This window comes from Falco rusticolus, chromosome 11 (genome assembly GCF_015220075.1).
Source record: "Falco rusticolus isolate bFalRus1 chromosome 11, bFalRus1.pri, whole genome shotgun sequence".
Lineage (NCBI taxonomy): Eukaryota > Metazoa > Chordata > Aves > Falconiformes > Falconidae > Falco > Falco rusticolus.
In genome coordinates this window covers 27,770,800-27,791,353 of record NC_051197.1, presented here as the reverse complement: position 1 = coordinate 27,791,353, position 20,554 = coordinate 27,770,800, and positions in this window count along the sequence as shown.

Here is a 20,554-nt window from a genome sequence, read left to right as displayed (position 1 = left end):
AAGCCCGAGTCCCTGGGTGGGCAGGGAGCTGGGGCTGGGGAAGGTCGCACTGCAAAGCAGGTGAGGGGCTGCTGGCGGGGAATGTGTCCCTCGTGGGCTGCAAGGGTCCTGAGGACAGCTGCAGCTTTCCACCAGCATCCTCTGCACACACTACCATTGCAACCCATGTTCTCATGCCCCTTGGCGTGTGCTCGCTGGGTGATGTTTTGGGGCACGCACTAAGTGTCGGGGGATCCACACCCTGATCGCTGTCCCCAGGTACAACCATCCTGGGAATGCTTTCTCAATGTGGTCTCCTTCCGCTGCTGGTGGCCCCTGCTTGCCCCGGGTGCACAGCTGAGCCTTGCATGGGATTGGCATGGCTCCACCTGCTCCTTCACAGCATCAGGCCAGTGCCTACATCACAGGGTGAGTCTAGGCTTAAAGATGATCCAACATGGAGATCTGGCCTTACAGCTTACTCCTCTTTTCCTTTGCTCTTCCCACTTAGGCACTGGTGGTATTTCCTCTTATGTATGCTCCCATTGCACAGGGATGGGCAGGTCTCCTCTCTTCTTTTAGCATCCAGGCAAGCACAGAGGGGAGAGAAGAAGTATTTGAAGCAGAAGGAGCATGCTGGTACCAAATCCAAGGGCTACGTGTTGGCCAGAACATCTTCAGAGAATGCTCCTCAGATGGAGGTTCAGAAACAGCCTCCAGACTGGAGAAGAAAGAGATGGAGCTTGGTAAGTCCTTGGAGGGGATGAAACACCATGGTACCCGTGGCCACGAGCATCCCTTGCACCCCCGGCTCCAGCAGAGGGGAAGCCCAGATGTCTTAGTCGCAAGCCTAAGGGATCTTCCCAAGGTCATGCAGGAGGAGTGGGATCAGGCAGTCCTTGGACATGCTCCCGTCAGCCCTTTCCAGTGATGTGAGAGGGAGAGCAAGTGCCTGTGGCCCTGCTCAGCCTCCCGGGAGTAGCAGCCCATGGCCCCACCTGACCGTGAAAGGTTCCACCACCCTCTGGGAGAGCAGCTGCCCTTCCCACAGGAGGAAGGCCAGGAGAAACGGGGCTGCCTGCCAGCAGCTCCTGGGGCTGCACCTCGCTGCTGTGAGTGTGTCAGGGAAGGAGGGGATGCCCTGTTACACGGGGTGTGGGGACCTCCGCGTCCCCGCCGTGCCGCAGAGCATCCGCTCCATTGTGCGGCGGTGCGTTGGAGGGAGTTTGGGTTAAAAGGGGTTAACAGCTCTCTGCTGTAACACATGATTGGTCTTTATGAGGTTGAAACTCTTGTCTGTTTGAGGCCTACAGATGATGCTAAAGAGCACAATAATGACAGCAATTCAAAGCAATCTAATTATGCAAACGGGAGGCTAAACAATTTCATCATCCTTAAATTAGATTGTCCTAATGAGATAAAGACACCAATTAATCCTGAATTAATTTCAATAGCCTATTTCAGGCAAACACTTTAATATGCAAATGTAAATGAGAAACAAAGCCTACTGTAGAATGCCAGAGTTCAAAACCTCTCTCTGCACAGCTGCAGCGGGTGTAAATAGTGTCTAATGAGTTTGCATGGAAAGACACAACCAGTTGAAAATTTTAGACTTCATAAAGCACAGCCGGTGCCTCAGGTACGTCGTGGAGCCGAGCTGGGCAGGAGGAGAGGGAGGACTCACTCACTGACGCCGGGAAGGAAGGCCATCAGCTGCCCTGCTCTCCGCAGGCACACGCAGGATGGGTCCAGCCGCCACCGCCACGGGATGAAGGGCTTTAACAAGATGCTGCTCCATAAAGCCAAATGCTTCATGCTGAGTACCTGGCCAGTCGCCTTTCTAGGACGCAGAGATGATTTTAATTAGCTGTTGCATAATTGTTTTAAATTAGCCATTTTGCTATGCACTCAAAAAAAAAAAAATCCGCTCCCATTTTTTTTCTCCTAGGCACTTGGCAGGGGAAAGGGCAGAGCTTGGGATTTAGGTTACAGACAAAAGCAAACATCGTCCTGAGTTTCTCTTGCCTTGCTCCTCTGCCATAACAAACATTTGCTTTGAGCCGTTGAGGAAGCAAGACCCCCTTCCCAGGGCCTGACTGAGGTCTGGCTTCCAATTTGCACTTTGCTTTAATTACGGACACTGGGCAGAGGTGTCTGCAAAGGTCTGCAAAGGTGGCTACGGGAAATGATGGCATCGATGGTGAGGCTCAGGTCTGAGTTATTCCTGTGCTGTGTCTTCTCTCCTGCAGGTCCCAGGGGTGTGTCCTGGAGGAAGTTGGGTTTTGTTTTTTGTTTTTTAAAAAAGGTCTAACAAAACCAAACGATCCCAGAATTGGGTAATTTATCCCTCTACTGCTCCTTTTGCCAAATCCATTCTGGGCTGCTGTTAGGGGATAATTTAATCCCAGAGGGGGTTTGTGTCCTTCCAAAAGTATTTCTTCATATATGCCAACCCTAGATGTTCCTTCCCCTTAAAAATGCCAGTTCTCCCTTTGAACCACCCCAAGGTTTATCCTCAGCATCACCCGGTGGCAGCTCGTGCTGCAGGTTAAGGGGCCAGCCTGGGAGGAGGTGCTGCCTGGGGACTGTCCTGCACAGAGACAAGGTACCTTTCATCCTCCCACCTTCCCCTGCAGCTTTTCCACCAAAGCCTGACAAGATACCAGTTGGGTTGGAAAGCAGTTACTCTTCTTCTTGACTTCACCTGCTGGCTGTTACCAAATGCACAGGATCAGAGGAGGTGACAGTGACAATCCTGGGGCCACCAGCACTGGAACACACCCTGGGCAAAGCTGGTGAGCTGAGCTTGGCTGCCAAAGTGATGTCCAAGGCTGAGACAAGTCTAGACAGGCTGTGAAAGTCTGGGGACAAAGCTGAACATCACTGTTTGACCTCCAGCAAGCAGACACCTCGTGTCTTCCCCATGCGTTGGAGGGAGTTTGCTCTTTGTTTTGGCATCGTGTGGTTTTCCCACCCAGATATTTCATGAAGTGATGAGATTCTTTCGTGGTCACATTGCCTCTTGTAAGGGCTTTCTGGTACCAAATAACATCCCTGCTGTTTACTAGCACTCCTGCTTCGCTTAGGAGGGCAGCGGGAGTCGTGGTCAGGAATTTCGGTACCTCTGCTGAGAAACCTTGAGTAACCATCATTTGTGCAACATAGCATTTAATCCTTGCTGGGTGGACCACGAACATCCCTTTCCATTTCTCCAGCCTTAATGGGCATGGTGGTTTATTGACAGATGAATTGAGACAGTGAAAGGGCTGATGGCCCAGAGCTCGCAGCATGCCAGCAGATCTGGAGATCTTCTATCACACATGTTTGTCCTTGGAAAAAAGACAATTGACTCAGTAAATTGCTTAATCTCTGGCATGCTGGGTACCAGTGCCGCCTTTTCCGCTGGAGCCTGGGAGATGTTTGGGTTTTTTCCCAAAGCATTCAGCGCTGCCTGGGCTCTGCTGTTGGAAATGTCAGCAGAGTAGTATGAGCTTTAGCTTGCCTGGAGGTGCTGCACCACGGATGGGGACCTGGGCGAGAGCTTGGTGCTGCTGCTGCTCCTGAACATGCTCCTGGCCAGAAGAGCAAATCCCTCTACCCAGCACCATGGGGTGCAGGCATGCCCAGGAGCAGGAGCACAGATTTAGTGGCTCTTGGACACAAGGTGCTGGGTTAGCTGGATCTTCTGTCCAACTCAGGAGGGTTGGGGGGTTACCCTGGCCTGGGGTGGTACCTGCCAGCAGAGGGGGGGGGCAGGCTGGGGGAGCCCAGGGTGGGGAAGCTGTTAGCAGGCACAAGCTGCATCCAAAAGAAGATGACAGATCACTGCCTAGGGCTGTGGTTTCCCGTTAATTAATACCAGATCTGCACATTACCCGGTCACCCCATGGGAGGAATTGGGTCTGAATCAGGGGTGAGCACATGATCGCATTTTTGCCAAATTACCCAGCTCTTACAATATGGTGTGCATCTGGCTCCCCGCCAGCGGCGGGAGTACAAAACAATACCTGATTCAGCAGAAAGTCTTCCTGGCCCCTTTGGAGATCTTGTGAAGCAGCAGAAAGAGTTTATATCTGTTCAGTGCTTTGCATTGTTTTCAGGCTTGGACTGGGTGCCATAAAATTGGATTTATGGTCATGGGGAAGTATGGCCAAAGGAGCACAGCCTCTCATGCCAGTGCAGTTTAAAACTAGACATGGGGATGGGTCCAAAAGCAAGTCCTCCTGACTTTCCATCCACACGTGAGCTTTGTTGCCTGGATCCATCTGTTGTTGAAGCCTGGTGATCCCTGGAGGAGCTGGGCGTGCTGCTGAGATCCCGAAACAGGGATGCTCAGTCATGTTCTAGTTAAAGGGCTCTAACAGTCAGCCAGGGGACTTGTAAAAATGTTACCACAGGGTCTCCTGTTTATTCTCACGCTCTCTGTACTCGGCTCACACATTAAAAGATGGTATTTTTTTAGCTGCCAGTGCTGCTGTCTGACAAATCCAGCTGTTTTCTTTCCCCCTCTGAAATCATGACATTTATAATCAGCGTTTAGTGGAAAGATGCCTGAGTGGTATGCTCTGCCTGGGTACTCGGAGAGGGCTGGTGCTCAAGCTGCTGTGCTGGGGATGAGATTCCCACCCTGGGCAGATCTCTACCGAAAAAGCATCCAGCCGGCCGGGATGGCAATGGGCTGTCATTTGACTTGCCAGGGCATGGGCATGAAAACCATCCTCAGATTTGCAGCCACCTGAGGAAGCTGGGCTATCCTCCCTTTCCTCGTGCACCCACCCTCTGATGGGGGAAGGCAGCAGGGAGACTGGGTTGGGTTCCCAGCGCTCCTGTCTGCTGTCTTTGTGCCCCTGGAGGTTCCCAAGGGGAAGGCAGAGGGAGCCAGGGATTTCCCTGTCCTGGTATGGTTTTGGGAAGCAGAGGGCTGGGAGTAAAAGTCTGATGCAGAGTAATGGGGGTCTCCTGATCTTCCCATCTTCCAGAGGAAAAAACTGACCCATCTCCATTCCAGCTCTCCCCAGTGCCTCCAAAACCCCTCCTGAAAGCAGGACAGAGCAACCTCTGTTCCCCTCCTTGCAGCAGCCCAAGGAAAAGACCCTACATTTTAGCTGTGGAGATCCACTTTTCCACACCTGTAAAAAGGGCGAGACTGCAAAAGGTGAGCTCAGAGGAAATAAAGCCACACAGCACCAGCAGCAGCTTTGTTACTGATGAGCCATCCGAGGTGCAGCAGAGAATCTGCATAAAATATTCCTTGTGGAGCTCGGGTAGCTGGTCCCAGCCCAGATAACAGTCTGACAGTCGCCAAGGAAGGATGCCTTTAACCTTCACAAAACTGAGAGGACAGCAGAGAAATGAGCCAGGCAGCAGTGTCATGAAAATCACAGCCTCAGCGGTTCGGATGCTTTTCGTTCTGCAGCAGGGTTTTGGGTGGCAGGGGGGAAATAAGCAAAATGCTGGCAGGAAGATGTTTGGTGGGCCAGGGGCATGGTTCTTGTGAGAGCTATAAAAGTCTCTTGCAGGAGATCTTTTCAGAAGTTGGCTCCTGGCGGTCCTGGAGAGATGGAGATGCTGTTGCTGCTGAATACTCTGTGCCACACAAAGGTTACAGGTTTAGCGAAAGACCACCCAGCAGAGGTCCAGTGAGACCATAGCGTGGTGGTACAGCCCCCATGGGATGACAGCACCAGCTCCTCCAGGTCTTCAGGGGTTGCTGCTCACTCATATGAGGTTTGAACCTTTTGGGACAAGCATTTCTATCATGAAAAGCGTCTCTGGAGGCACAGAAGGGTCTGTGCATTGGGCTGCATGCTTATGGTTCAACTTCTGCCTGGTGATACCAGCCCTACCAGTCTGCAAAGGGGCTGTGTGGGTCCTAGCCAGCTCTCCAGGGGCCCGTTTGCAGCTCATGGTGGCTCCTCCTTTCTTGTGCAAAACCTATAGTCTTCTTTACCCTTTTTTCTGCCCATGTCCAAGCAGTTCACTAGTGGGAGGCAAACCTTGAAATCCGGTTTGGCTTTGTGAGGGCTTATCCTTCTCTGTGTTTAAGTGGAGAGTGAAAGGGGAAAGCAGAGTATTTCTACAGCTAAATGGCCTGTTTGGATGACTGGGCTTGGGGACCTTTCCTACCTGGGGTCTGATGGGATGGGGAACCCACATCAATATTTGGAAAACCCTGTTTCATGAGTTTTAATGCAAAAAATGATTTTTGCAGCAAAATTTTTCACCAGGCTCATCACACCAAGATGATTTGACAACCAGTGTAGGACACCCAAATGAGCGCTCAAAGGCAAAAAGGCCTCCTCTGTCTCCACAGTGTTTTTTTGTTTGCCAAACCACGTATTTGGTCCATGCTTCAAAGCAAAACTCACCAGGGCTGGCACGCTGGGCAGCTCCCACTCCACAGCCCTTGCACTGAATGATCCAGTGTTTGCAGCCACAGTTTCCAGCTGGGCTTTTCCTGCAGAGCCCCGGCGAGGTGGCATCTGGCTGTCCCCAGGCAAGCTGCTTCCCACCAGTGCTGGTGGAAGGCAGCGCTTTGGAGACTGTCTTGTGACACTGAGACACCAGGGAAAGAAAAAAAAAAAGAAAAAAAAAAGAAGAGGATCAACTCTTCATCTGGAATGGGAATAAAGCTGGTGAAAGGACTGATGTTTTCTCTTTTGCCTTGAGGTTAGAAAACAGCAGGAAATCCTTGCTTGAAGAAAAGGCACATGGCCACCAGCATGACTTGTGCAGGCTTTGCTGCCTTGAAGTCAGTCTGGAAACAGTTTTGCGGTGGATAAAATTTCACGGACTTTCCATAGTTTCTGACTGCAGCTTTTCTTGCGCCTGGTTTGCAGCTAAAGCTAAATTTTTGCCATATTTGCACAAGCTTGGAAGGCAGTGTTCGTGCAGTTGGTATCACGGAGCTGGGCAAAGCGAATACTCGTTTATCTCCACACTTTTACATGTGGCAAGACAAAATACCCACGTGGGAAGGGGTTTGCAGAAGCAGCCATAGCTGGAGCCCTTGTTTTTGTCCGGGCATCCAGCTCCACAAAGTCTTTGAAAAGCAAACAATCCTCTAACCGGCGACCCCACAGCCTGCAGAACTAACTTTGCCTTTCTAGCTTATTAATAAGCATCTTTTCTGAGTAACCAAGATGTATTGAGTTGGGACTCCCCGAGTACGAGCAGCCAGAGATAGCTTTGACTTTTCCTTTTTTTAATTTACCTTGTGGGGCTGTGGGAAATGAGCAATCCTTCTGGCTGTCAATATCGCCAGCGGTGCTACCATTGCCATGACAAGGGAAGGGGGGTCGGGGGAGGTCTGGAGAAACCAGGCACCCCGGGACCGACGTCTCAGCCTCGCGCCCAACCGGAGCTGACACGTCTGTCGTGACGAGACTTGAGTCGACGGCATTCTCGTGACTCCCACAAACAGTCTTTTACTTCAGCTCTTTCCCCTTCCCAACTTTCCCAGACAGATTCTTCCTTTTATTTACCCTTTCCCAGCCCTTCTCTCCTCTCCCTGCTTGGAGGGGCTCAGCCATTTTGCAGAGGGGCTCCTTTTTACGTCTCACCTCGTTGCAGAGGAAACCTCCACATTCACAACATGTTGATGGTAGTGGGGAGCAGGGTGACTCGGGGGGGACCTGCTCTGCCCACTCGTGTAGGAGCTGCTGTCTTGTTCTGCATCCCTGCCTCTCCCACCACCCTCTCCCTTGCAATAGCAGCCAGGGCTGTCACTGGAGGTGGTGCTTGTGGGGTGGCCTGGCCTTGCTGGTGTCTTTTCCCATACTTTCAGGGCAGGACAAAAGCAACCTGGGCTGCCAGGTGGCCAGGGAGGGAAGGAAATCAGCTGTATCTCAATTCAGTGATAATGAAGTGATACAATACAACTCAGCTTGGTGTGGCTGGAGGGAAGGAGATGAGGAGGTGATACAAGGTGTTCTCAGTAGCTCCCTGTTTTTCTCTGCCTTCCTGCTTCTTTTCCTCAGGGTTCTGAGGGATGCTATGAGGGTGCTCAGTGTCCTGGGATCCTTCTCTGTGCAGCATTGAGACCTGGGGAAGAAAAGCCATTGGGCGCCACAGGGATGACTCTCCTGCTTGTGGATCACAAACTGTGAGTGGGGCATTGCAGGGGTCAGGGGCTTTGCCATGGGGTGCTGCTTGGTTTGGGAAGGGTCATTCTGGGGTTGCTACCCAGGTCCCTGTTGCTCTGGGGTGTGATGATACTATTTGTTGTTTACCTAATGTTTTCCAAGCACGTGACATTTTCTTTGACTGTTTTAAACTGTTGGATTCCCTGCTCAAACGTAGAAGAGAGTTTGGTATCGTTCGGGTTTCTCTGGCTGCGAGTGGGCTGCCAGCCCTCCTTGCTGGCACTGCCCTGCCTGGGCTGGGCTGACAGGGGCTGCTTTGTGCTGCTTTTGCTGGTGCTTTGAGACCCTCTTTGAGCTCTCTGGTATCTTGTGGCATGTTCAGCTCCTGCCAGCCTTTGTCCTGCACCCAGTGCTGGCAGAAGCTTGTTCCTCTGCCTGCGCTAGACAGGCTGCAGCTTGTGTGAGGGACTTGGGGCAGGTCAGGTTTGGCTTAGTTGGATGTGCAAGGGGATCAACAGCAATAAACATGCAAAGGGTTTTCTCCTATTGCATCTCTCTCTAGCAATGCCTCATGAGAAATCCTTTAACATGAGCTCATGTCTCACTTTATGTTGCACAAGTGCCTTTTCGGGGACTCCTGTGCTGCAGATCCAGCCAAGTGCTGAAGCAGATGAGCATGTGCTTCGCTGCGTTCCTTCTGCTGAAGTAGAAATCACCCCAGGTTTGGGGATGGGGGCAAGAGAAAGGATGGAGAGTGCTGCTGGGGGTAGATGCTGATTCCCCAGGTGTAGTGTTGCACCTGGGGCAGGGTGGATGGGGAGGAGCCCAGTGGAGGGAAGGGGCTCCTTGGTGTTCCACCGCCCGCGGAAGCAGCAGGGCAGGCAGGATCTCCCGGTTTTCCAGGTCAGCTCTCTTGCTGTTGACTCCCATGGGCAGGCTGCAAGGCAAAGGGCGGATGTCCCATTTCTTTCCCATCCTGGTTCTCACCGGAGTGACCCAGCTGTCAGCAATGGCCTGGGCAAACCTTGTTGCTCTGGTGGCTTTGGGCATCTCCTGTGATGGCGGCCGCAGGGAAAGGCAATGTGTTTTTTGGGTGTTTAATCATTTTACGTAGCCACTGTAGCCAGGTCACTGCTGTCTCATGTCCTGCATGTGGTGGGAGGCTCTGTCCCAGTGCCATTTGTCGCTGGTATGTTCCATTTAACTCCGGTGAGAAGCTCCAGACCCAAACCATCTTAAGTGATCTACAAAAGACAGTGATAAGTACCTTCCCCCATCATTACGGCTCCATTTTATCACGGTGGTGATAGCAATAATGGCGGTTGTAACCCCCATCAAGTCCACTTAACATGGTTCATTTTCAAAAGTCACTCAATGCCTCCTGACAGTCCGGCCGGGCGGTATGAAAAGATCATTTAACCCTGATGATCCGAGGGAGCCAGCGAGTAGCAAAAGGAGCCCTGGCAGCCGGAGAGAAGCCAGCACGGGGCGGGCAGGGGAAGACCATTGATTTTATGACAAGGGGCAAAACCACTGTCAGCGTGGAGCACCGCGGATCGGGGGGACGTTTCAATTAGCGCTGGCGGGAGAAATCCCAGGGAAGGCAGAAAAGCCTGGGCTGCCTCGCCTTTTATTTTTTTAACGGTGAAAAACGAACCCAAAATTAGAATCCCTATTAACAATTAACGTAATTAAAGGCGACACGTTATAATTTCAGCAGAAAGGCGCTTTATGATGATACGGTGGCCTGAGATAATTACACCCGGCACTTGGCTGAGGCGAGTGGTAAATGGACGGCACGGTGGCCCACCTGCCACTCACTCAGCCCTGCTATTATCCTGCCTGATGCTGCTCTAGTCCTGCCTCGCCGTGCAGTTATAAGCAAAGCCATCCTCTCCTGACCTCAGAGCCGTTCAGAAATTGCTCCTAAAGCGTGCTTGGTTTTAAAGGCTGCGCAGGGGAATGAGTACTCTGGCTTGCAGTGGGGGTGCGAGGTGCCCCACGGGCAGTTGCTACCATCCGGGATGTGTCAATGGCTGGGTTGGCAATCACAGAGGAGACCCTCTAGCAGAGATGTTCCTCTCGTCTGCTTCACCCACCTGTGTCAAAGCCATAGCTCTGACTTGCTGTCACTTGCCACCATTAAGGCATCCAGCCGCATCTCGGCCCCCGCATCCCTCCATGCATGTGCAGCTCCTCCCCAAACTGAAAGGGCTAAAGCTGGGGGGGGGGTGGGGGGGGGTGGGGCAAGCCCAAGGTTATGAGCTGCTTCCCCACCTCCCCTGGTGCTCCCACCAGGACAGCTTGGGGACCGCAGCCTGGCAGCTGTCACCTGCGGCGGGGGAAGAGCCTACTGATGCTTTGAAAGAGAAGTCGCTCAGATTTGGCAAACAAGCAGCACACGCTCTCGCTTTCAGGTTCGCTTATCTGAATAATTACATGAGTGAAGCTATCCCAGAGTGTCTTGGAATATGCAGAAATATATTCCATCTGTGTATGCCACAGCATCAAAGAGCTCTCTGAAAGGAGGTTGGTCTCGCTGATATTTGAATTTGGGGTGGGGTGGGGGGGTGGAAGGAAACACTAAAAATCAGAATCATATGCTGCCGAAATGACCCATTTGGGTTTAGGTCCCAAAGTTTGAATTTTGAGGGCGTGTTTTTGTTTGGTTTTGTTTTTATTTGAGATCATTTTGGATTATAGTTTACATAAGACTGCGAACCTTGAAAGCGTTCAGCTGGAAGCAGAGCTGTCAATTCTGTGGCAACGAAGCACTTTGATCACTGGGAGAGGAATTTTTTTGAGTTTTTCTTCTGCTGAGGATCTAGAACTTGCTGGGGAGGTTTCTTCTGTGTTTGGAGCAAAGTCAGGAGAGCAGCTTTCTTGCAGTCCCTGACCCTCCAGTTGCCCTCCTTGGCTTGCAGGAGGATAAATAGAGGAGCTTTCAGGTTCTTGAGTGTGGGGAGCATCATTGCCTGCAGTGCTGCTCCATCCCAGGGTAGGACCATGCTGGAGTAGTTTGCTCCCGGTGGACGGCAGTTACTGGCAATTTATAGTTGTGTTCGAGGAAGTCCCTCAGAAGAGGGTTTAAGAGTTGTTGAGTCAACACGAAACGATATATCAGTTAATGAAGTTTAATAGCACTGAATAAGAACTGCACTGCAGCTCTGGGATCCTCTTGCAAATGCAGTTATGGTCTAAAAAAGAGAGGCTGGAAAAGCAGTCCCTTGCTCCTGTCCATATGTTGTTCCCTCCGTGCTTTGCAACTCAGATGCCTTTAATCACAAGCCAGTCCCACAGAGGTGATAACAGGAGCTGGCTGGCATCTCTTCTGCTCCTGCAGCATCAGCAAGAAGATGAGTCCCGGGCATTTCAGAAGAGTGAGTCAGGCCTTCCCCAAATCAGCTCCACAACCAGCTTTTCAACAGTAAGGCCTGCTCACCTTCTTAAAATTCCTCTGAAGGTCTTTTGAGCTTTGCAGAAAGGAACTTTTCTGAAATCAGGTTCCCGCCCCAACACATGTGCTCAGGAATTAAGATCTTGCCATCCTGGACAGAGATTTGCTGGTGGCAGTTTTTCTTGTGAAAATCTAAAGATGTCTTGGGACAGCTGCAAAACTAGGGGATGAGATATTTTTTTTTTTTTTAGAAAAACAATAATAAATTGGTAAAAGGGTGTGTTGGACTGCAGAGCTGCACAGGAGGGAGCGTGTACAGCCCCCCCACTCTTGCAGCCTGCCTGGGGTGGGAGGGCCAGATCCTGCTGTGCGAGTGGCTCGGCAGCGATGCAGGGAACAGCTTGTGGTCCATGCTGGGAAGTGTAAGGAGTTGCTGTCTGACAGCCTGTGTCAAACCCACACTGCTCCCACTTGCACAGCGAAGGGGAAGCTCGGAGGTGGTGTGAGAACAGGAGCTGCCTACATTGCCCTGCGGCCATGGGGCAGGGGGTGGGTTAGGGGTGTTGTGAGGTTCCTTTCGTGAGGGCTCGTAATTGAGCACATTGAAACTAGACCTCTGAGGATCTTTCTCTGTGGCTTGTCGTGATATGCACCTCAGCACGTTTGCGCTATTGTTGTCTGCCCGAGATGGTGCGCAGTGCTGCAGGACTTTGCTGGGTCCCATAAGGTGCTTGGGATGGAACAAGGAGCAGAGCAAATCCTCCGTGTGATGCTAAATAGTGACTCGGCTGGCTTTTTTGAGAGGCATGCATGTTGGTGGGAATTGCCGGGTAGGTAGTGGCTTTCCTGGAAGCACCAGCCATCCTTGGAGCACCCCTGGCTGCAGAGCAGAGGAGGATATCCCATCCCTTGGCTGCCTGCTCCATCGCATCTGCCTTTTCCGAGGGTTGAGTGCCACTGTGTGCTGCTCGCCACCTGCTCTGCTGGGCTGCTGCTTGCTGCGACAGGGAGGTGAGCACCAAGCTCCTGTCTTTAGAAAAATCTTGACCCAGTTTTCTCTGGAGCCACTCGGAGGCAAGGCGTTTAGCAAGCGCTTTGTCCCCGCCGTGCGCTCCGCCAGCCTGAGCAGCCGCCGGGCTCCAGACAACGCTGCAAGGATTTGTCTGTCCAGGGGAGGGCATCTCCTCTCCCAGCCTGGCCTCCTCTGGGGGGGCCGGGCTGTTCTGCCAAGAAATGCAGTCAAAAATGTGACCGTTAGGTGGGTATGATGTGGGGTGGAAAAGCAATGATGAGTGGTTTGGGTTGCTCTGGTTTGAAAGCAGCTGGGACTTGAGTGTGTGCAGGTGCAGGGGGTTCTTTCCAAAGTCCATAGCTTGTTCCCAGCATCTTTTTTTTTTTTTTTTTTTTTTTTTTTTGCCTGCTCAGCCCTCCTCTGAGCTCCCTCAGGGAAAACTGGGCCTGGCTCATAACATCTCACTGCTGCCATCCAGGTGCAGGGGAGGGTGGCTGTGATGGTGACAAAGCCAGTCCCTGCGTGCTGTGTCCCTGCTTGGGAAATGCTGACTCAGCAGGTGCTTGCAGGGCTGAGGGGCTCACAGCAGGTGACAAGACTCCTGGGGAGGGCAGTAACAGGGGCCCCCCACCACTGCTGCCCTTGGGGTGGGTGGAAGCAGCACCTGCTCCAGCACCTCCCCGTGTCAGGGTCTGCAATGTCGCCTGGCCATCCCTGGGCAGGAGCCACCTCCAAACTCACTCGGCCACCACCTCTAACCCCCTCAGTCTTGTTTATCCTCCCTGTGAACCCTGGGAACGGCTGAGAGCTGCCCCAGAAACTGGGGGACAGAGTTGGTGCCTCGCAGCCCCCTTGTTTCCCAGCCCACAGTGGGACGTGCGCAGTGGGGTCCCCAGTGCAGGGACCTCCAGGGATGGTGCCAGCACCTGCAATGGGTGTCCCTGCTGCAAACCAGCACCAGTCTGGAAGGGAGGGTGGAAAATCCTCGCTGAAAGCCCCTGGATGTGCTGTGCTGTGCAGGGGGGGAGAGCATGCCAGAGCTGGGGGAGGCTGTGGCACATCCAGCACCCTGGCAGCTTCAGGCACAGGCGTGCATGGAGGGGGGGACATACCCCTTGGCACTCTCAAAGTTCAAATATTTAGAATAAATGATGTCTGACCCTTCCCTCCTCTCTTCCCTTCCCTCTCTCGCCTTCCCCAGTGCCAGTTCCCAGTAACCCTGGTCCAATAATTCGGTTGTAATAAAATGTGACTGCTGGGGCTATTTTTACGGAGCTGGCACTCATTTGCATGCCAGCTCTGTGTGGGGCCCCAGGCAATCTATTTTTTTTTCTTCTTTCCCCTCTCCCTTCCCCCTTCTCTTCCCCTTCACTCCCCCCACCCCGCTGGCATCCCTCTGATCAGAAGTGACAACAGAAACACAGCCGTATTTCCCGGAGATTTACCGAGTTAGACGACGAAAGCTCAGAGGAACAGTAACAATAGGAAGGGGGACACGAAGGAAAGCAGCGGGGGGAAGTTCCTAAACTGATCATTTTCAAATGTCAGCTCTGCTCTCGGGGGCTCTGGTGGCTCTGGGAGCAAGCCCGTGGCTTATGGAAATGCCAGGAGGCAGTGGAAGCGTATGGATGGAAGAGGCCAGCTCGGTCCTGCTCGCCCCTGGGGCTGGAGAGTCTTTGCTCCTTCTAGGTGGCTCCATGGGGTTTTGTCCTTGACTCGGTGCTGATGCTGCCACCCGCCTCCCTGGGGGGCTGCTGGGTGCCGCCTCTCCCCTTTGGGTGCTGCATCCCTCTGTATCCTTTGAGCAGCCCATTGCTTGGGACCTCTGGCCTCCTTCACCCTTCTTGGCTCTGGGGTGTCCTCTGGGTGCTGGAGGGAGGAGCGTGGTGGGGATTGGGTTGGGATGTGACAGGAACAGAGGCCACAGGAGCAACAGTGGCTGAATTTTTTTGAGAAATCTGCATTTTGTTGTGATCACTCCACTCCCAGCCTGAACAATCCCCTACTAGAAGCAGGCTTGGGAAAGAAGGACTGCTCTCCTGATGCCCACGGCATCTTGGAGCAGGACTTCAAGCTCCACATTTCAAGGTGCCCAGAGGCTCCCCAAGCTGCCACTGCCACCAGGCTGCAGCAGATCAGATGCGGGGGAGGCAGTATGAGGTGGGGGTCCCAGATGGCCAGGGGCCAGCTGGGGTGGCCAGGCACTGCACCAAGCCTCGCCAGTGCGTGGGGCACTGGGCAGCCAATGCTGGGGAGCACGGAGGAGCAGGAGCGAGGTGTGATTGCAATGCACTCTCCTTCCACCCCATCAGCTGCACACCGGCACCCAACACCCTCATGCCAGCTATCTTACCAAGCAACTCCACTGGTGATGGGGACAAGTGTGTCCCTCCCAGCTGGGTCCTGTAATGCAGAGTGCTTGCTCGTCTCCATCCTCCCGCTTGTCCCCACCCCCCCCTCTCTGCTCCCTCTCTCTTTCTCTGTTTCTTTCCTCAGCGCCACTGTCAAGCAACTTGATCACCTGCCAGCCCGTATTGATTTTTGCTTCCCAATCTCCAAGCTGGATGGAAGGAAAAGATTAAAAACAGTTTGTCAGTTTGAAGTTGAATAAGAATTCAGCACAAGGGATATCACAGCTGCTTGGGTGGGGGAGGGGGTGGGGGGTAGAAGGGGTCAGGGCCAAAGACTGTTGGGGAAAGTGTAACCCTTTTGCACCCTTCGCCCTGGTGATGCCCCCACGGTGGCCTGATCCAGATCACCAGATCACAGCATCTCGATGACCTCCCAGCTGCCGGTGGAGGTCTGCCTTCATCCCTTGCCCTCTGGGTCTGTGCATCCCCTCTGTGTTGTCCCAGGGGTCCTGGTGTCCTGACACCCCCCGCCGTGGCATCTCAGATGCCTCTTGCTCCTCATATGCCTGCTGCTCCGCCAACGGTGCCCAGCCCCGGCGCTCCCATCCCCACGTGTCCCTGCTGCCGGTGCCATTAGTATTCATGTGGTGGGTCTCCTGCTGTCCTTGTCAAGACTGAGTGGGCAGACTAAGGAAATTTGCCCTTCAAAAAATGAGAATCATTTGAGTCAGGGAAGCTCTTCCCTCGTGCGTGTGGTTTCCTTGCCAGCCCAAGGGATGACGAATGGTTCACTGCCATCCCTGTGCAGCGAAAAAGGGCCGCTTGGTTGAGATTTGGCAGGTTGCGCTGGGTACAAGCGAGGGTTGCGTGCAGACTGGGAGTGGGGCTGCACGCCATTGGGCTGTGTTGAATTTGGGCCGTCTGAAGGGGACGGTGCGTGCGCACCAGGGGTGCAACCCTCCGTTGAGTGATGGAGGGTGCTCAGGGACAGATGGGAGCCTTGCAGGTTGGCTCCTGCACACCCCGAGGTGTTGGCACAGCCAGGCTCAGGGATGCACTGCCTGCCTAAATCCCTCAGCAGAGCTGCTGAGGCCGTGGGGCGGGACAGAGGGATGGCAGCTGAGGCCGGAGGTGCAGTCCTTGGCCGATGTCCATGCAGTTGTGAGCCTGTGCTGCTGTCGTGGGTAAGAGTGTTTTGTCCTGTCACTGCTTTCCCCCCTCTGCCTCCCTTTTTCTGTAAGGGAGAACAATGGAGCTGTAGGCTCAGGACTGTCCTTCCTGCTGCTGCCATTTATGGCCAGTATCCAGTAAGGATCTGCTGAGATATATTTGCCTACATAAAAAAAGTAGGGTGGACTTACTTTCATTTATACCTGCAGGTGTATTTCCTTATCTAAATAATAGATGGTTATGTCCTCAGCCAGGGTAAGCTGGCAGAGTTCCTCCGAGGTCAGCAGAGCTGCTCTGGCTGACATCCAGAGGAGAGGACCTGGTCCTTCCAAGAAGGCATTGCCATAGCGTGAGGATGGAAAGGACAGTGGCCCTGTTCACAGAGGGTTTGGGAGGTCTGGATTGCAGCTCCAGCCTCTGTCCTGGGAGGCATGGGACAAATTAACTCAGCCGCAGGCAAGGTCTGCACCTGCTGATGGAGGACCACCACTTTTCCGTCAATGGGGAGAGACTGGCATGTCCTGAGGGCTGCTCTGCCTGTCCTGGGTGCTGTGGGACATGGGTCAGCTGCTGGCAGCACCACTTAGTCTTCTGATACTCTGGTTTTCTCTCTGGCTAAATCAAGGTGGTCTTTGGGGAGCCTGTGGTGGGGATGCAGAGGACAGGCTCTCCCCTGTTCCCATTTCTTCCTTTCAGCCCCTGGATCCAGCACCCACCTCCTCCCTGAGGCTGTAGGTACCTGAAGATCTTTGCTCCCATTCCTCCACCAAGCCAACAGCTCCACTGAGGACGATGCCCAGTGGAGGAGCAGGGCTGAGCGCTGCCAGGGGAGTGCAGCTTGGTCTGCAGGGCATGAAGTTCTCTGTTACCATCTCAAGGCTTTTGGAGGGAGGTGACTATTCTCATTCTGTGCTGAACAAACCAGGCGAGAGAGGAGCCAGCTGAGCCTGGTGGACGGGCAGATCTGGCTGCAGGTTCCCAGGGCACAACAGCTCCAAAGCTCTTGTTCTCCCTCTGCACACCCATGCCCAGCCGTGGCGCAGGAGGGCTGCCCCAGCTGCGGTGCTGTCCCTGCCGCGTGGCTCTGAGCTGATATACCCCCTGTCTCAGCATCATGCAGAGCCTGGGGAAACCTGTGCTGTCTCCACAGCTGCTGTAATGATGGAGGGGCTGACTGACCTTTTGAGACCCAAACTTCTGCCTTGCCTGGCCCCATGTTCCCCAGTGATGGGGCTGGTGTGTGGGAGCTGCTGCAGCTTTGCTGTCCTGGGGCACGCACCCAAGCTGTGTGGGTGGCTGTCAGGGACCCCGGTGAGCGCATCTGCTAACGTGCACTGCCAGCTGGAGGGACCCTTGGCTGGGTAAGCTGCAGGGCATCGTTAGGTAGCTAACAATGCTGGCACCTTGGGACAGGCAGGTGGACCTGTCGCTGGCCTTGGCCCCTCAGCATGCAAACAGAGTGCTGGGGTGGGCTGGTTGTTGGCCAGGAATGGCTGGGTGACACCGGCTGAGGTCAGGTTCAGCAGGGAAATGGGACAGCGAGGTGCTCTGCTGCTTGGTCCTGTGCCTGCAACCGCACCGCAGCCCTGGCGCTGAGGGAGGCAGGTACCACAGTGCAGTGTTGCCCATCGGGGAGGTTGGCTGGTCCTCCCTGCACTGCTGGCAACCGACAGGTGAAGGTGGACACTGAAAAGCCGGGGCTGGCCTTGGCAGATGGAGCCCGTGCCCCCCCTCGTCCCCAGGGTGAGAGCAAGGTGCTCCCAGAGGGTGGCAGGCAGGAGATGCCAGAACAAGTGAAGCACAAATTGGCTCACAGGGAAAGGTCAGGGAGAGTTTTAAGTAGAAATGTCACTGTTGTTCTGTCAAAAGGATAACGGAGCCAACACGCATGCGGTGAAGTGGCTTTAGCAGGGAGGGCTAGCTCACTGAGCTGTGGCTTGCCAGCCCCCCTTTGCCCAGCCCTGGGGAAGGGGTTTGGTCGGGGTTGGTGCCCTCCAGCCGTCACCTCCCCAGCCTTGTTCTCTCTTTTCCTCCCTCTCCTCCCCTCCTTTCCCAGTGCTCCTCTGCGCTCTCTTCCCCGCACGGTCCATTCTGATGCCATTGGATCCAAGTCCCAAGGAGGCTGTGTGGCACCTCCTGGGGAGGTGGGAGAGCAAAGGGGAAATCCTACATTTTCCAACATCAGTGGGACCTGCCTCGCTAGGGAAGACCAGCTTTTCCCCCATACAAAGCATGGCCAAGTGAGCCACTGCCCCTCACTCCCATGCTGTCACCCTGCTTGTGTCCCTTGCTGGCCAGCCTGCCACCTCCCCTGGCAGCAAACGCTCCTCTCCAGCTCTGGGACCCTGCTGTGGTGAGCAGGGAGGGATAGAGGAGCAGCACAGAGGTGGACTGGGAGGAGGGGGAGCTACTGGAACTGGTGTTTACTCTCACCTTTGCAAGGCCCTGGGGAGCAGGGATGGGTGGCACAGATGCCAGAGCAAGCTGTTGCCTGCCCCTTTGCTCTACACACTGAGGTCCTCTGCACGAGGAAAAGGTGGCATCATCCCACCACCCAATGCAAAGAAGAGGATGGAGCTGTGGAGCTGCCACATGGCCAGCACCAGCTCTGGAGCCTGCCTTTGATATTTTTTTTCTCTCTCTTTTTTTTTTTTTTTCCCAGCCTTAATTACCGAATTTCCATATCATCAATTCCCTGCGAGTCAGCACTTGACAGGAAAGGCTGTGGCTACTGTCCTTGCTGCTGCCATCAGAGAGCACCCGCTCCGTCCAGGGGACAGCTCTCAAAACGTTATTTTTATCTCTGTCTCATAAAGCCTGTTCTGTATAAATATATTTTAATTAATTAATAAATGGGATGTAATGAATTCTGGCAGGGTGACATTTGAGCATAAAGCAAGGCTTAAACAGATCCTGACATGTGTTAGCTGGGAAAACACAACACACCCGTGTGTGCACCACACACGCACATGTATATATATATATATATTTCTTGTTGGGACTGTTACACAATGTAGAGGGAGAGGTGTTGTGAGGGTTGCTTTTAGGAAGCAGAGGTGAGGGCTGCAGGCGGTGGCTCTTGCCAAAGAAGCACGTAGGCAGTCCCCTGGGTCACCTCTGTCCTGAGATGGAGAGGAGGAGGGAATAGATTGCTTCCTCTCCCGGAGACTGATGAGGTGTCTCCAAAGAACGGGGCTTGCTGGAAATGCCTTGTGTCACCCAGCCTGCGCCATCAGCTCCGGAGGGCCATGCTGCGGGTTGGAGCAGGGGGGACTTGAATTTCTGGCAATGCTTGGCATGTGAATCTCAGGCTCCGACTGCTTGTGGTCAGCCTCCAACCCAAGCCAGAAATACAACCTTATGGTGCCACATTTGCCTGGGTAGGTGATGACGCTGTGTGGTTGGGTTTCTTTTTGTTTCCCTAAAATAATATTTTGTGAAAGAATACAAGTGAAAAGGGCAAGGCGGTGCTGGGGCTGGCAGGGAGCCCCAGCACCAATGGGATCTTCCTATGGATCCAAGGGGTGGAGGGGCACCCCAGTAGTGGCCTTGCTGTGGGCCAGGGATCAGAGGTTTGAAGGAGCAAAGGTGATGCTGTGACTGGCTGAGGTGGTGTTTCTGACCTGGCTTGATTCTGGTGGCACCTAATGGAGAGGATATTGCAGAGGTCCTGTGCTGGCAGGAAGGTGTGTAAGAGCTGGCACCTGCTGTGACACTACAGGGTAGTAAAAATTTCACCTGTTTCCTTCTAGTACCTCTGCGTATCTGAAAGTTGCCTTTCCTGCACAAAGCCAGTAGCAGATCTGCTCTTCCATAGCTGAGATCCAGGTTTTGATTGAAAAGTGGACCATGTTTCTCAAAACCTGTCATTATTTGTGTGTCAGGGTCTCGGTACAGCCCACTGGAGGAAGACTAGGGTCTGATGGTGAACATTGTCCAGTCTCAGATCTCAGAAATCTTCTCGCTGAGTTTGGGGATGTGAATTTATGGCCCTGGTCTGCTGCAGCTCAAGGAAAAACTAGTCAGAAAATTATGTTAGCCTCCATTATGTGTGCTCTAGATGAAAAGGTTGCACCTACATATATTGCTGCATGTGGAGGTAAATGCAGTATGGAGGAGTCCTTCAGCAGCACAGAAGTGTTGTCCGAAGACCCGTAAGCCTGATAAAGCGTTCCTCTGCTCTGCAAATGGCTGTTTCTGCAAGCCCTTGGCAGACCTCCCTCTTTGTGCAGCTGCCCTTGTTTATCACCTGCGACAGTGCCCACTGGCTTTTCCTTCCTCTGCCTGAGCCACTGGTTGTTGGAGGACCCAGTGGGCTTTGCTCTGGAGGACCCAGTGGGCTTTGCTCGACTCTCTGCCTTAGGCTTTTCAGCAACAGCAGGACTTCGCTCCATCCTGTTATCCCAGCATCATGCCTGCATCCTGATCTGCCTTTGGGGAATTTTGGGAGATGAAAGGGCAAGGTCAGAACACTTTGACCTATTACAGTTGCATATGTACATGTATCTGATCAAATAGGAAGGGCGTGCTGTTTGCTGTTCAGCTTTAGTTATGAGCTTTG